Below are 16,044 nucleotides of genomic sequence, written 5' to 3' on the forward strand. Positions count from 1 at the left end.
ACGACGCGTTTTAGGAGTGAGTTCTTGAATGGTGTGTATATGGATATTAAGGCTAAAAAAAATAAGCAGTTCGATTTAACCTAGCGTTTTCGATTCACAGTTCTGAATTTGACCAGGTTTACAGATATATAAAACAGGTCAACTGACGTTTCAGGTCAAATTTGTTTAGGGTCAGTTTAGTCATCTACAATCTGTCTTACGGGTTACATATGTAGTATACTTTAGGTTTAAACGATAAAAGGGTCACTTTGTCATTCTTTTCTAATAAAATCCTGTTAATATGCTTAATAGACATTGTTTATTATGATTTTCTAAATGTTTAGCAACAAATTGTTTCAGGAATTTAGTTTATTTGTCTATGAAATGCAGGGTATCTCTTTATATTGTTATTAAAATTAGAGTTTTCTTTATATAGCCTATGACTGATTAGCTGCAATGCTGCATAATGATGCCCATTAGGTTAAAAGTTGATTTCAGTCTTTATGATTTACAACATAATACATTTCTGGTATGTATGTACATAACAAAATGTGATATTTAAAACATATATATTATAAATTTATAATGCTGCAACAAACCGATCATTTTTCTAGAAACTTTCTAATGGAGAAGGATATGCGGATGAGGGACTTGTATGAGAAGTCAGCCAAAATGGAGCATGATTTTCATGGGGACAAAGGCATGCGGTCCGAGCTTATGAAAGTGCATGCTGATATTAAGGTGTTGACTGCTACACGCCAAAAGCTTACTGTTCAAGTTCAGGATTTGGCTCCAGATTTTGCTAAAGCTAATGCTGACTTGTAGCAAGCTACAGCACTTAAGTCAGAAATAAAGGATTTAGGCAGAAACTGCAACGTGTGAGGTAACGGGATTACAAGATTGTGAAAAGTTAACCATCCAAGGTTGTCTTTCCGAGTTAATTTATTCTTTTATGTTATTGGCTACAAGGTTTCAATCGGGGTCTCAAAGGCTGTTTTCGGTATTTGGACTGACTGAAACAAAAAAAAAAGAGAAAAAAAAAAAAAACAGGTCAGATTTTTCACATGGGTGTTTCTGGTATTTTTGGATTTATTTTGGTCGGTTCATATAATTGAATACAGGTCAAAGAAACTTTCAGATCGATTTTTGGTAGTTTTGAGTATATGACTGCTGTTTTAGGTTGTTCGTTGCTGAACTCGGTGGCCTTGACAAGGCGGTGTTTTAAAAAGCTTTTGGTTGGGACTCAAAACAAAGAAGGAAAAATGTAACTATAGGTTAAGTCAACTGCCATTGTTTTATAACTATTTTTCTCTCTAGAGTGAACACAACTATAAATATTAAGTTATAATTATTTTATGTTGTTTTTACTAATTGTGATCATACTTTCACTTCTGCCTCTTATTTGCGTTTTATTTTTTTTATCAGGCCAAAAGTGGGAACAATTTTACCATGGTTTTGCAAGCACAATGTTTTGTAATATTTGAACTCGGAGTTCTTGCCAGTTTATTTGACAAATGATAATCCTTCCTATTACTGTTGACTAATTTTGTAGCAATTGGTATCATTAAAAGGAAAGGTTTCATAAAACATTTGACAGTCATGTACCATGTTGAGTATCTTGTGTATTGTAAAGAGCTTTTAAAACTCGACGTATAATGTGAAGAGGTATGACTACTTAGTTGCTTTGTCCTTTAACAATCGTCATGATTATTTATTTTCTTGATTACGTATTTCTTCAATGGTTACCGACAATGACATATAAAGGCGAGACAAGACGGCGAATTTAAGTTTTTGAAAGTTGCTTTGCAATTTCAATGGCTGAAGGGAGGATCGAAAGAACTACCTCCATGGTTCTTGGAGGAACAATTACTAATGACTCAACCTATGATGGACTCTATCTGACTAAAATGGTAGTGATTATGTTTTGGCTCAATTTCAAATTAAAATTTCTCTTCCAAGTTATATTCGCTCTTCGTACATGCCTATCACGATCATGTTACTTAAGTTTGCTGGTTTATGACTTACAACAAATAAGCATACTAATTAGGAATGATATGCTAATAGTCTTTGTGATCTTTTGGTTTTAATTCTTAATAGTTTGATGTTTGATCATTGTGACTAATTTTAAAGGTGGAAGTATTGTGATTTAGTTATCTTTGGGATTCAAAATTAGATCAGATCTTTTTTTTTCTTTTTCAATTAGACAAGAAATAAGGACAAAATTATGTTAGTAGCCTTCAAAAATAAAACATAAGCATGCCAATCTTGACTATGAAAAGTAAAGATAACTTATTTGACTACAAACAAAAACTAATGCATTGCTAAGCTGTAATTTTTTAAAAAGCCGTTTTTGGGAAAACATACAATGAGCCATATTGCATATAACCAGGTATACCTAACTGTTTATTACATGCATTGAATTGAAGTAGCTTTCTCATGTTTATTACATGTCATATTTCTCATGTTTTGAAGAACATCAAGAGAACGCCAATTCCTCTAACAAAATGAATAATTATTATGTTATTTTATGTATAAAATTGTATTATTTATTTCATGTAATTATTGATAATTTTGTTATACAAATATTGGAATTTTTTAATAAATGAAAAAAAGTATGTAAAATATAAACTACATGCTATTAATAATTTGTTTTTTGTTAATGTGCAAATATCTTGTAATAGTAGTCCTTTTAAGTGTTTCTTCGTTTTCTTTTTTTATTTAATTAAAATTAAGGTTAGCCAACTATTGATTGCTACTAGTATTATATTTGATTTTAGTTTTTATATGTTGTATTTTTATTTGTTTTGACTTTTACCGGGCTGGAAATAGAAGCTCGGGATAGATACATTTCATTAGGGGTGAGCAATAACCGAATCGTTAACCGAAACCGAACCGAAAACCGACGAAACCGAACCGATATAACCGAAAACCGAATTAACCGAAATTAACCGAACCGAACTCTTCATTTTTTAATATTTTCAAGCCTTTTCCCCCTCTATTTCATGTATTATATGTATTAATAGTTTAGTACTATCATTTTCATGTATTTATATCTACATTTCATATACTAATATCTCAATTTTATATATTTATTATACTTTCATGTCATGTGGTTATGCATTCATTTCATGTATTTAAACATTCATTTCATGTATTTTTAAGCAAAATTTTAGCCCAAGTTTAAAACTGGTTATTTTTAGAAATTAACCGAACCAATAACCGATCGGTTAGGTTGGGTTATTGGTAATAACCGAACCGAACCGAACCGTACACACCCCTACATTTCATCATTGGGATATTGTATTGTTTTCATGTTTAGGCATTTGGGTCATTGGCATTTGAATAAAAGGTTGATGATGCGCTTTAAAATTGTTTGCAATGTGAGTCCGTGAGACAAATCTCTCACCTATACTAGGTACTTGTTTGATGTTCATCTCTTTTGTCACACCACGACTTAGGGCCTAGGCGTGTGACCACAAGTTGGTACCTGTTTTGTAAATATATCAGAGTTTATGGGTTAATTTTAACGGAAGACTTTAGTTTGAATATAATATTAATTTAAGTTGAAAATTTACTTGGGAATTAAATACCCAAGTATCGGTTTACAAAACATAAGTTTTATATTACAAGGATTTTATATCAAAAACGGAGCCATCTCATCATGCGCTACTATCTTCATAAGACTCTAATCCTTGCTATTGAAACTAATGCTTAATTACCTGCAATGGGTTGGAAAAATACATCAGCTATATGCTGATGAACACGTATGACTCAATAAATTATTTTGAATGACGATTACAATACAAATATAGTTTTCTTGACAAACTCAGCGAAAACATTTCTACTTCCGGTATATGTACCACTGCCCTACACACATAACGGTGTTCTCCGAGCCACACGGCCCTGATCAGAGAACTGGTCATGACCATTTAAGCCCGCGGCTACCTTGCCTTTGATTGATTGATTGAGCTTTAACAGTTATGTTTGGATCCAGACACATGCGTATTCGGTCTGAGTTGATTTATTCTCTACTATTATTATAACGTTTTAGAGATCACAAAATCTCATGTAAACTTTGATTGACTCGTTAAGACAAACACCCGTTCATCTTATCGAGTATAAATATGTTTTGACTTATTAAAAAGGTTAACGTATTCACCTGTACCGTCGGTGTTGAAAACCTTGATTGATTGATTGAGAATGATATTTAACCTATACATAAATAGGTTTGTATGAATGTTTTGAATGGTGTTTCTTGATTAAGCTATGATTGCTAAGCTTAACCTTGAAATTGTTTATCTTTGATTCTGAATAAAAACACTTGATTTTATGCGACGTTTGATATAGCATGCTTTGGCTTAATAGGTTCTAAAACGTTGGTAAGTTTCTCCAGGTAAGTAAACGGGTCCCTTGGTTGATTGGGATTTGTATGAATTACTTTCCTTAGGCAAGAAACTTACTACTAGTGATATCCCCCTTACAATTACTACATGCCCGTCAAAATATATCTTTTACTTAACATTACTTTATCATGAAGTAACGTTTATGATAACTTGATTGTGAATGTTTATAAAAATACGATCAAGGTTAAAGGCCATAGCCTCGATTGATAGTCTAAGCTATAATTCAAATAACTTAAACATAACTCCTACGTTATACAGGTACTTAGATTGATAATAATAAAAGGCAGGAACTTGATCTACTTGATTGTATGATTGCTAGCTCGATTATAACTTCGTTCCTTGCACGAACTACGAGAATATAGTATGTCAGCTCGTCACGGCTATTGGGCACGCCTCCCTATGCTAACTATGTGAAAATGAAGGTGGATTTGAGATGAGAAAGCCTCATACCCGTCTCCCCCTTTTATAGGCGTTTCTGGGAGACCCATCGCGATACGCGATGGGTTCCTTGTGACCCGTCACGTATCGTGACGCCGCAAAAAGACGCCGCCTTATCTGCTCGTGACACGTGGTCTGTCATAGTGTGCCACGTGTTGACACTTGGTTGGACACGTGTCCACGTTACTTAGCATGGTCATCGCGATACGCGATGGCCTTAATGTTTAGGCCGTAGCGTATCGCTACGCTGCCCATTTCTGGGTCTGTGTGCAAGGCCATCGCGCTACGCGATGGGCTTATGTTTTCCCTGTCGCATATCGCGATGGGTGAAGTTTTCAGAATATTCATTTATGGTTCTTATACTTTCTAAGTTAGTATATTAGGCTCAAATTTTATAGAGTTAAATACGTGGTGTTACATCCTCCCCACCTTTTGAATAATCTCGTCCTCGAGATTTATTGGAACAGATAGGGATACTTCCTCTTCATTTCTGACTCGAGCTCCCACGTATACTCGGGTACTCGTCTTGAATCCCATTTGACTTTCACGAGCTTGAGTCGTTTGTGCTTGAGAAACTTGATCATACTATCTTCTATTTGAATCGGTTGTTCTACGAACTTAAGCTTCTCGTTGACTTTAACATCTTTTAATGGCATGGCAAGGGTTTCGTCGGCTAAACACTTGCGAAGATTGGATACATGAAACAGATCGTGAATACCTTTCATTTCATCAGGTAACTCTAACTGGTAAGCAACTGGTCCGATCCTATCAAGTATCTTAAATGGTCCAACAAATCGTGGACTCAATTTCCCTTTCTTTCCAAACCGTACTACACCTTTCCAAGGTGATACTTTTAACAATACTTTATCTCCTTCCTTGAATTCCAATGGCTTGCGACGAATGTCCGCACAGCTCTTTTGTCTATCTCTTGCCGCTTTCAAGCGTTCCCGGATTTGTATAACTTGATCAGTAGTCTTTTGAACAATTTCGGGTCCTGACAACTGATTATCACCTGTTTTCGATCAACACACAGGTGTCCTGCACTTGCGTCCATACAAAGCTTCAAACGGTGCCATTTGGATGGGTAGCCCAGCTTCCTCCTAAATCGATTACACAGGCACGAAGCATATCTTCTAATGTTTGAATTGTACGTTCACTTTGGCCATCAGTTTGGGGATGATAAGCAGTACTTAAGTTTAGTCGAGTCCCCATAGCCTTTTGAAAACTTGACCAAAAATTTGAAGTAAAACGGCTATCTCTATCGGATATAATGGATAACAGCACACCATGCAAGGATACTATGTTTTCAACATATAAGTGTGCTAATTTATCCATGCTGTACGTTTCTTGAATTGGAATGAAGTGAGCAGACTTGGTAAGTCTATCTACAATAACCCAGATTGCATCATTTGGCGAGAAGTTTTAGGTAACTTCATGATGAAATCCATAGTTATCAAATCCCATTTCCATATCGGGATTTCGGGTTGTTGAAGTAGTCCTAACGGCTTTTACTTTTGAACAGGTTAGGCATTTAGCTACATATAAAGCAATATCTTTCTTCATACCTAAGGGTGGCAAACCCAACCCAAATGAATTGCTTTGGGTCAAGATAGATAAACTTAAAAAGTAAAATGGGTTAGGATGGATCATAAAATTTTTTCAAGTGGGTCAGAATGAGTTGAAAATATACAAGTGACTTTCATTAATAGGTTAGAATGGGTCAAAACAAAATATCCAAGTTATCCAAAATTTATCTAATTCAAAATACCCAAACTATCACGTGTGAAACAAAACTCATCCGAAACCCAAAAAAACGATCAAAACGAAACAAAAACCCCGAGCCGACTAAAACGAAACAAATAAACAAAAACGAAACTGAACCGAAATAGAAAAAACGACCAAAACGAAACAAAAAAAACAGAATGAAACCAAAAAACTGACCAAAACGAAACAAAAAAAGCGAAATGCAACCGAAAAGCTAACCAAAACTAAACAAATACACCGAATCGACCAAACCGAAACAAAACTGAATCGAAATAGAAAAACGACCAAAACGAAACAAAAAAACCGATATGAAACCGAAAAGTTGACCAAAACGAAACAAAAAAAAGCGAAATGCAACTGAAAAGTTGACCAAAACAAAACAAAAGCACCGAACCGACCAAAACGAAACAAAAAAACCGAAACGAAACCGAACTGAAATAGAAAAACGACCAAAACGAAACAAAAAAACCGACATGAAACCGAAAAGCTGACCAAAATGAAACAAAAAAAAAAGCGAAGTGCAACTGAAAAGCTGATCAATACAAAACAAAAACACCAAATCGACCGAAAAGAAACAAAAAAAACCAAAACGAAACTGAACCGAAATAGAAAAACGACCAAAACGAAACAAAAAAAAAACAAAATGCAACTAAAAAGCTGACCAAAACAAAACAAAAACACTTAACCGACTAAAACGAAACAAAAAAACCGAAACGAAACTGAACCGAAATAGATAAACGACCGAAACGAAACAAAAAAACTGAATTGAAAATGAAACTGACCAAAAGAAAACATAAAAAAACTAAATGCAATTTAAAAACCGGACCAAAACGAATCAAAAACACCGAACCGACCAAAACGAAATAAAAAAAACTGAAACGAAACTGAAACGAAATAGAAAAACGACCAAAACGATAAAAAAACCGATATGACACCGAAAAACTGACCAAAACGAAACAAAAAAAGCGAAATGCAATCAAAAAGCTTATCAAAATGAAACAAAAAAACTGAAACGTAGCCGACCAAAATAAAACAAAATGAATCGAAACGAAACAAGAAAACGAAATGAAACCGAAAAAACTGACTAAAACAAAACAACACTGAAACCTAAAAAACCGAGAAATCGAAACCGAGCAGATACCGAAACCGACCGAAATGAAAAAAAACAAAACCGAACCGAAAAAAGAACTTGAAAACTCGAACCTAAACCGGTACAAAACGTTTTTTTTAATGAACAAGGATGACGTGGGAAACATTTTAGTTATTTTACATTTTGCATTTTTTTATTTATATTTTGAGTTATTATTTTTTTAATAGTTTTTTTGAATATTTTTTGAGGGGTTTATAAAACCCTTTGTATGTCAACCTTTACTTGGGTCAAGATGGGTTAACTTTACCCATCTTGACCCATATCCATCCTAACCCTCTATTTTAAAACCCATCCTGACCCTTACCCATCCTGGCCCATCACCCAAATCCAACCCAACCCACTCACATTGCCACCTCTATTCATACCTATCCACCAGTAATCATTCTTTAGATTGTGATACATCTTGTCACTTCCCGGATGCATCATGTACTTTGATTTATGTGCTTCTTCAAGAATCTTGTCTCTCAGATTTCCAACCATCGGTACCCAAATCCTTGTAACGAGCCTGAGTATTTCATCACTTCCTTTAATCAGTTGATCAATTGTACCATTTTCTTTTTCAGCTTTTACATTCCGTTCTTCTAGTGCCAACTTCTGGGCTTCTTTAATCTGACATGCTAAATTCACTTTAAGTTCCAATCTAAGGGCTCTGACCCTTTTTGGCTTTTCATGTTCTTTTCTACTCAATGTGTCAGCTACAACGTTGGCTTTTCCTTCATGATATACAATCTCACAGTTGTAGTCCTTGAGCGTTTCCATCCAATGTCTTTGCCTCATGTTCAATTCTTTTTGATCGAATATATGCTTCAAACTTTTGTGATCAGTATATACCGTGAACTTTACACCATACAAATATTGTCGCCATAGTTTCAATGCGAAAATTATAGCGCCTAATTCAAGATCGTGTGTGGTGTAATTCTCTTCATGAACTTTTAACTGTCTTGAAGCATATGCAATAACTTTCTTTCCTTGCATCAAAACACATCCCATTCCCGTGTGCGAAGCATCACAGTAAATGGTAAAGTTCTCTAGCCCTTCTGGCAAGGCCAGGATAGGTGCATTGGTTAACTTTCGTTTGAGTGTTTCGAATGCTTCCTCTTGCTCCGGTCCCCATTCAAACTTGGTTGCTTTTCTTGTGAGTGAAGTGAATAGAACAGCTATTTGGGAGAAGTCTTGGATAAATCTTCGGTAATATCTGGTTAGTCCTAGAAAACTTCGGACTTGAGTCGGTGTCTTGGGTTTCTGCCACTTGGTAATGGCCTCTATTTTTGTTGGGTCTACTTGAATACCTTTTTCGTTTATAACATGTCCAAGAAATTGAACTTCGGACAACTAAAACTCACACTTAGAAATTTGGCGTACAATTTCTCGTTTCTTAAGGTTTCAAGTATGATCTTAAGGTGAGCTTGATGATCGTCTTTGGATTTCGAGTAAACAAGAATGTCATCAATGAAGACAATAACAAACTTGTCTAAGTATGGTTTGCAAATCCGATTCATCATGTCCATAAAAGCTGTTGGAGCATTAGTGAGTCCGAAAGGCATTACGGTGAACTCATAATGTCCGTATCGGGTTCTAAATGTTGTTTTAGGTATATCTTCCTTTTGCACTTTCAATTGATGGTAACTCGATCTAAGATCAATCTTGGAAAAACAACATGCTCCTTAAAGCTGGTCAAACAAATCGTCGATTCTCGGTAGCGGATACTTGTTCTTAATTTTAACCTTATTTAACTATCTATAATCTATACACATCCTCATTGATCCATCCTTCTTCTTTACAAACAAAATTGGAGCTCCCCACGGTGATGAACTCGGACGTATGAATCCTTTTTCTAATAATTCATCTAACTGCTTCTTCAACTCCTTCATTCCCGTAGGTGCTAGACGATAAGAAGATTTTGCTATAGGTGAAGTTCCTGGATTGAGGTCGATTCTAAATTCTACTTCTCTATCAGGCGGGGCTCCTGGTAATTCGTCAGGAAACACATCTTGAAACTCATACACGATCAGCACTTCCTTCATTTTCTTTGGTTCGGGTTCTTTAGTTACATAGGCCATGAATGCGAAGCATCCTTTACCTATGCAGTGACTTGTTTTTATCTTAGAAATGATCTCTACTCTACCTGCTTTTTTGTCTCCGATAATACGAATGGTTTTATTGTTAGATGTTCGGATATCAGTGGCTCTATCATTGCATAAGATACGGGCCTGATTAGTCGATAACCAGTCCATACCTATAACTATATCAAAACCTGCTAACTTCATTGGTAACAGTCGTACAGGTATGATGTTATTGGCTAACGAAATTGTGGCGTTATTTAGAGCTTCGGTCATTATACTTATACTTCCATCAGCAGATTCAGGGCACTTCCGCCGATTCAAGCCAATTTTTTACTTACCATAATATTTTACTCGCTCCCACCCTAATAGTTTTAATGATCCTCAAAAACCGCCATGCGTGGGAAAGCTAGTTGGATCAAATGAAAGTCAATAAAACACCAAATAAATATTCGAGTCTTAGCCTAAATACACACAGTTGTGTGGGGGTGGTTGGGCACCTTTTTATGTGGGGTCAGTACTCCATGTATAATATTTTTGTATTTTTAGTTTTAAGTTTGTATTTTTTATTTCAAATGGATATGGCTATTTTGAACATGTCACACATTGTGATTGTGTTACATTTTGGCAACCTATTGGTATAGACCTTTACTTTTTTTAAACTTGAAAACCAAAGTATAAACGACATGAATCCATGCAATTAATTTTTCAAACTATATTAAGCTGTTATGTAATTAATTGACTGTGTATATGTTCTAATACATTCAATATAAATGAGCAAATATACAAAAACCAGAAAAAAATATACAATTTAAATCGTCAATATATTAAAATCTTTTAACTATTCCAGAATCATTAACTGTATACATGTAATGTATGTGAAATAAGAAATTAAAATGGAACCTCAACTCGCTTTTGCACACAAACAATCCCGGACTCATCAGCTTCAGCTTCTTCTCGGCCTGAAGTTTTTCCCAAAGAAAATTATTAAAAAGAAAATAAAAACAATGCTGCTTAATACTTCTTTCATAGGTTCAACTTTCACCTAATAATAATAATAATTACACAATCTTTAAAGGTTGGGGTTTATGAAAGTACTTCCGGTTCTTCTGTCGTGACCGCCAAAACCAAGCAAGCGCACCGAACAAACAGCTGGCCGCCGGGATTGCCACTGCGGCTCCCACAGGGACCACAAGTGCATTTGCTGATTGTAACACTTGTACTGAAACTCCATTGTTTATGCTCTGAATCTGCTCTTTGTCTCCCAGCATGATTCCATAGTAACTGTTTAAGAACCTGAACACCTCATCATCGTTCCAATCAATTGAACTGCTTTCTTCGGTTTGATTAAGGTTGTTGTAGCAAGCTGGACAAAGGGGTTTTGTGGGCCAGATTGTTTTAGGGAATTTGGGGTCACTGGTTTTAAGAGATTGTTCAGTTTCCTTTAGTCTCATGTTGACTTCATTATGTGCAGCCCATAACCAGAGTGCATACTCACGTGTGCTGCGAAATGGTGTAGACACCCTGTAATATTAAAAAAAAATAACTGTAAACGAAGGTTTAGAATTTTTTTTTTTTAAATGGATTTGGCTTTACCTCGAACACATATTGTAGAAATGTTTACTGCACTCATTACATATGAAGAACTGGTGGATAAAATCGCACGTGGTTGTAAACACCATTTGACTTTCTCCATCTTCCACTCTCACCGAGAGTGAATGCAACAGAACCCATAAACCGCAACTGTTAATCACCAAGTTAGTTAATATTCTTTTTCTTTGTTTCTTATAAAATGTTGTACATAGAATAATATACCTGAAGCCTCGGGTATCATTCCTGCTGCCACGACAAAACATCTACATATAAAAGCACAAAAAAATATCAAAGTATGAGAAAAGTACAAAAATACATTCAAGAATTAAAGAAAGGTGAAACATACCCAATTTCCCCGAGGGACTTCTTTTCCACAAATGTCAAATTTACCAACAAGACCTTGTCCCGTGCTATTTGCAGATAGATTTTTGTTTGTCGGACGCGTAGTTGAAGGGTATAAATCATCAAAATTGACTAGTATATCAGCAGTTCCTCTCCGACACCTAAAATATCCAGACTTTAAATTAAATTAAGAATATAGCAAGAAATGATTATTTAAAAGTGTTTTTGTTTTCTTTGGAATGAACCTTTTGGAAGGATGATGAGACACCATTAGTTCCATGAACTTTATAAGTGTACTTCTAGTATCTGTTTTAATCATCTGTCAACAGATATAAATATAATTAGCAAGTCAACGCAGTCAAATGCAATAACAATCATAAACAGCAACAAACATGCATTCACCTTGTTATCTAGAATGATGTCAAAGGCAACGTATGTAGCCTCTCAACATCATATACAGCCTCTGCAATCTACCTCACAAAAAAAAAGTTAATAACTTCTACAAAATGTAACTTCAGATTGCAAATAGTTCTTCAACAAACCTGTCCAGGGTCTGAGACGTTTGAACGAAGGTGATCATCTTCAAATTTCTCGTCTTCAGATTTCTTGTCTTCAAGGTTATATGAGCTATATTATAAACAAAATACAAAATCATGCAGATGAATCAATTAATAACCTTTAATTCCCATTTTAATTAAATATATTTATCTCAAATAATCATACCTTCCTAATTGTTTATTAATCCATTTAAGCAAAAGCTCAGCGGTTCTTCCATCATCAATAGGACGAATGTCACTTTTTTCATCTTTTCCATCCCATCCACCACCAACGAACTTAGAAGGTGGGCCCCAATACAGTGCCGGGTAGAAACTAACAGAGAACTGATCGCAGAGCTTAGTATTTACCTGTGCTGCCAAACATGATTAAAAGATGAATTGGTTGCTAACCCATAAAACAATAAGAATGTCACATTCAAAAGAAAGGATGAAAAAAAAAGTTAGTAATGTTACCTTATTCGCACAATCTACCCGTGTCATAAATAAAGTCCCTGGATGAACAGCATTGGCTCCATTAAAAAGCCTAGCAACCTTTTCATACTGGGGCTGCAAAAATAATATAAAGCTACAACGATAAGCGGCTCAATAAATACATGTTGCCCTTGTGAATGAAAAATACAAGTACCTTATAATTTCTGCACGCTGGACACCTGCAACGTGTAATATTAACTAAAATTAGATTTATACAGTCATATGGATATTTGAGAACCCAACATGAGCTGAATTGTATAGATCTAAAAAATAGAAGCTTTTAGCCACATAAAGTAAGATGCATTTCCTTTTAAGGTGTAGACAGCCTACAAATCTCTACAATTGTATTGTTCTTTATCTTTGTTCTTAAATCCCATACACATGCAATCGAGTTCGGGGTGTCCATGAAGCCAAAAAAAATCCATCCGAAACCCAAACAAAAGTTGACGGTTTGGTTTAATGTTTTTGTAGAAATCGAACTTACGGTTCGGTTTTGCATGTAACAGAAAACGAAAAAAACCAAACCGAATGTACAGATTTTCACATTTTATTTTGAAGTAATTTATAAGAATTTAATAAAACTGTAACTCCCAAAATGTTTAATAATCAATTAGTTATTAATTAACAAAATGATTTAGACTCAATACTTTCAAGCTCAACTGACAACCAAAAAACCTGAACAGTTTTAAAAAACCAAAGTTTCGGTTTTAGGTTAAAACCCAGGTTAAAACCGATCCGAACAGAATTAAACACCTTTCAAAAATTCAAAAACTTTTTTCAACCGAAACCGAACTGAACAGTTTTCAAAAACTCCTAAACCAAAGTTTCGATATATGGTTTGGTTATAACCTAAAACCGATCCAAATAGAACCCCTATCACAATTTGATATAAAAATCTGAAAAGGCTACTACCAGTGAGCGAAGAACTCCACAATGGCGTAAGTAGCGGATGAACCCTTGAGAGCCTCATCGAAATTAGTGGCGTTCAAATCAACAGGCTGATTATCAATGATTGATCCAGATCCGGCGGCCACCGGAGTAGTAATCAGCAATACTACTACGGTTGATAATAATAATAATGAAAAGAAGCTCAAGGGAAGCAAAAGGTTAAATAATAATGAACCGCCGGCGACAGGTGAGTTTTGTTTCCGGTTGAAAAGGGGAAGACTACAAGTGAATGGAGTTTCGGAAGAAAAAATATTCACACATTATATGTTGTCTTATTTTCTAAAAATACTTTTACAACTAAGAAATTTCTTTTTTTCGGATCCATCATTCTTTCTAATTTGAAAAGTTATGTTACTTATTCTTACCCGACCAAGTTGTTTTAGTTGGGATTATGTTAAATTCAGAGTTTGGCTTGAGTGTTCACCCTGAAAACTATATAGTCGACTGTTACTTGATAGTCGTTTTGTTATCATAAGAGCATAATTCTCTGGGTGTTAAATATGGTAAGACTAAAACCAGGGTAGGCTTTTGATTCGAACTGACAATCTCAAAAAAGTTTATGTATACATAGTTTTATTTAAAAGTTTATCATACTTATCGAATATTAGAATTCTGACTACATATTAGCATTTTTAGTCACACACCATTAGAATTCTGACTACATATTAGAATGCTGATACATAATACCATTATGTTTTCTCTTATCATATAGTTCTATATGGTTATCTATACATGTATTAGTATTATTAATTTTACTACGTGCTATTATCAATTTTATTACTATTGTACTTTGATGCCCCTTATTTTCTCTCATATAATGTTATCTTGAGCTGAGGGTCTCCCTGGAAGCCACCTCTCTATCCAATCGGATAGAGGTAGCTTTGTTATTGGTGGGATTTTACTGGGTATGATTGATTGATATATTAGCATTTTTAGTGGTATCTAAGTGTTATATAAGGTTTTGCATTATCAAGAGGTGAAGCAGGGTCAAATGTTATTGGCAAAAAGAGAAATCTGCAATTTGCCTCCTTGGTTTATATCGTCGGGAGATGGAATAGCCACTGAAAAAAAAATTTGCGAACTTTGACTCCCTATGTTTCTCCGACGGGTTCTTCTGACTCCTTTCCGTTAGTTGACCGTTGTTGACTGACGGATGCCAAGGGCATTCTTGTAATCATCTCGTAGTAATAATAATAATAATACTAATAAACGATAATAATAATAATAATAATAATCATAATCATCATAATCTTATCATCATCATCATCATCATTCGTAATCATCCTCATGTCCTTATATCCATATCACCCTCATCTTAATCATACCAACAGTAACATAAATTCCATATCCATCCATAACAATTCAATTTTCATCTAAATCTCATTATCATCTTCATATCCAAAACATAAACCATTTTGAAACTAATCAAACATTCAACCTTTTCCAACAAGTGAGTTTAGGGTTTTAAGATTCTGTATTCAAGATTGTAAATTGAAGAAATTAGGAAGACGGTGGTGTTGGCGGCTCCAGGGTGGTGTAGAAGACCGGTTCGTTTTTCCGGCAACAGGATGACGGCGGTGGTGGCGCCGGCTAAGGTTACCGCCAACATGAACTGTTACCGGATGAAGATGGTTGTGGTGGCAGCGGCTAGGGTTCCGGAAACAGGAAGGTGGCGGCGGAGGTGGCGGCTAGGGTTTCCGGGTCACCTTCGTCCAAATTCAAATCCGGACATCTTTCGTTCATATTCTTGATTTTCCGGCGGTCACCTCTGTCGGAATTATGTTTTAGGGTTTGGGGTTTATGGGTTTAGGGTTTCCGGGTTTGGTGAAGGGGGTACGTTGGTGGTGGTGTGGGTGTGACGATGATGAAGATCTAGGTTTGGGTAGATGATGATGTTGAAGATCTAGGCAGATGATGAAGATGTGTTGTTACACTTAGCACACCTTGAAGATCTGGGTAGATGATGAAGATATGTATTTACTTTGAAGATCTGGATGATGAAGATGTGTTGTTATTATTATAAAAGGGCACAATGGTAACTTCACTAAGTCAACGGTAAGTCAACTGACGGCGGGAGTCAGAAAAACCCGCCGGAGAAACACAGGGAGTCAAAGTTCGCAAATTCTTTTTCAGTGGCTATTCCATCTCCTGACGATATAAACCAGGGAGGCAAATTGCAGATTTCTTTGGCAAAAAAGTGAAGAAAAAATTTACTTTAAAAGTAAACTAGTATTCGTACCCGCGCGTTGCGGCGGGGCACGTTAAATGTATTACCAACAAAAACCAAGTCGTAATGTATTACCAACAAAAACCAAGTCGTAATCCGACCGTTGCCAATA

The 16,044-nt window shown here is 35.4% G+C and overlaps 1 long non-coding RNA gene and 1 pseudogene across 2 annotated transcripts; one reads left to right on the plus strand and one right to left on the minus strand.

The window, feature by feature from the left end:
* The first annotated feature begins 714 nt into the window (after nt 1-714).
* On the plus strand, nt 715-1,305 carry LOC143619734 (uncharacterized). The gene is made up of 3 exons (XR_013151230.1): nt 715-862; nt 949-1,214; nt 1,260-1,305. It is a non-coding gene; the product is annotated as an uncharacterized LOC143619734 (long non-coding RNA).
* A 9,292-nt stretch (nt 1,306-10,597) lies between these two features.
* LOC143619278 (sulfhydryl oxidase 2-like) lies at nt 10,598-15,061 on the minus strand (annotated as a pseudogene). Its single transcript, XR_013151159.1, has 13 exons — nt 15,031-15,061; nt 13,670-13,811; nt 12,912-12,936; nt 12,740-12,832; nt 12,453-12,634; nt 12,272-12,356; nt 12,132-12,199; nt 11,975-12,048; nt 11,734-11,890; nt 11,610-11,650; nt 11,391-11,537; nt 10,893-11,318; nt 10,598-10,756 (listed from the first exon to the last, which is right to left on the minus strand). The product of XR_013151159.1 is annotated as a sulfhydryl oxidase 2-like (transcript).
* Nucleotides 15,062-16,044: the final 983 nt, after the last annotated feature.

This window comes from Bidens hawaiensis, unplaced genomic scaffold (assembly GCF_021521415.1).
Source record: "Bidens hawaiensis isolate Kalapana, Puna unplaced genomic scaffold, B.hawaiensis_p1.1 tig00000296_1, whole genome shotgun sequence".
Lineage (NCBI taxonomy): Eukaryota > Viridiplantae > Streptophyta > Magnoliopsida > Asterales > Asteraceae > Bidens > Bidens hawaiensis.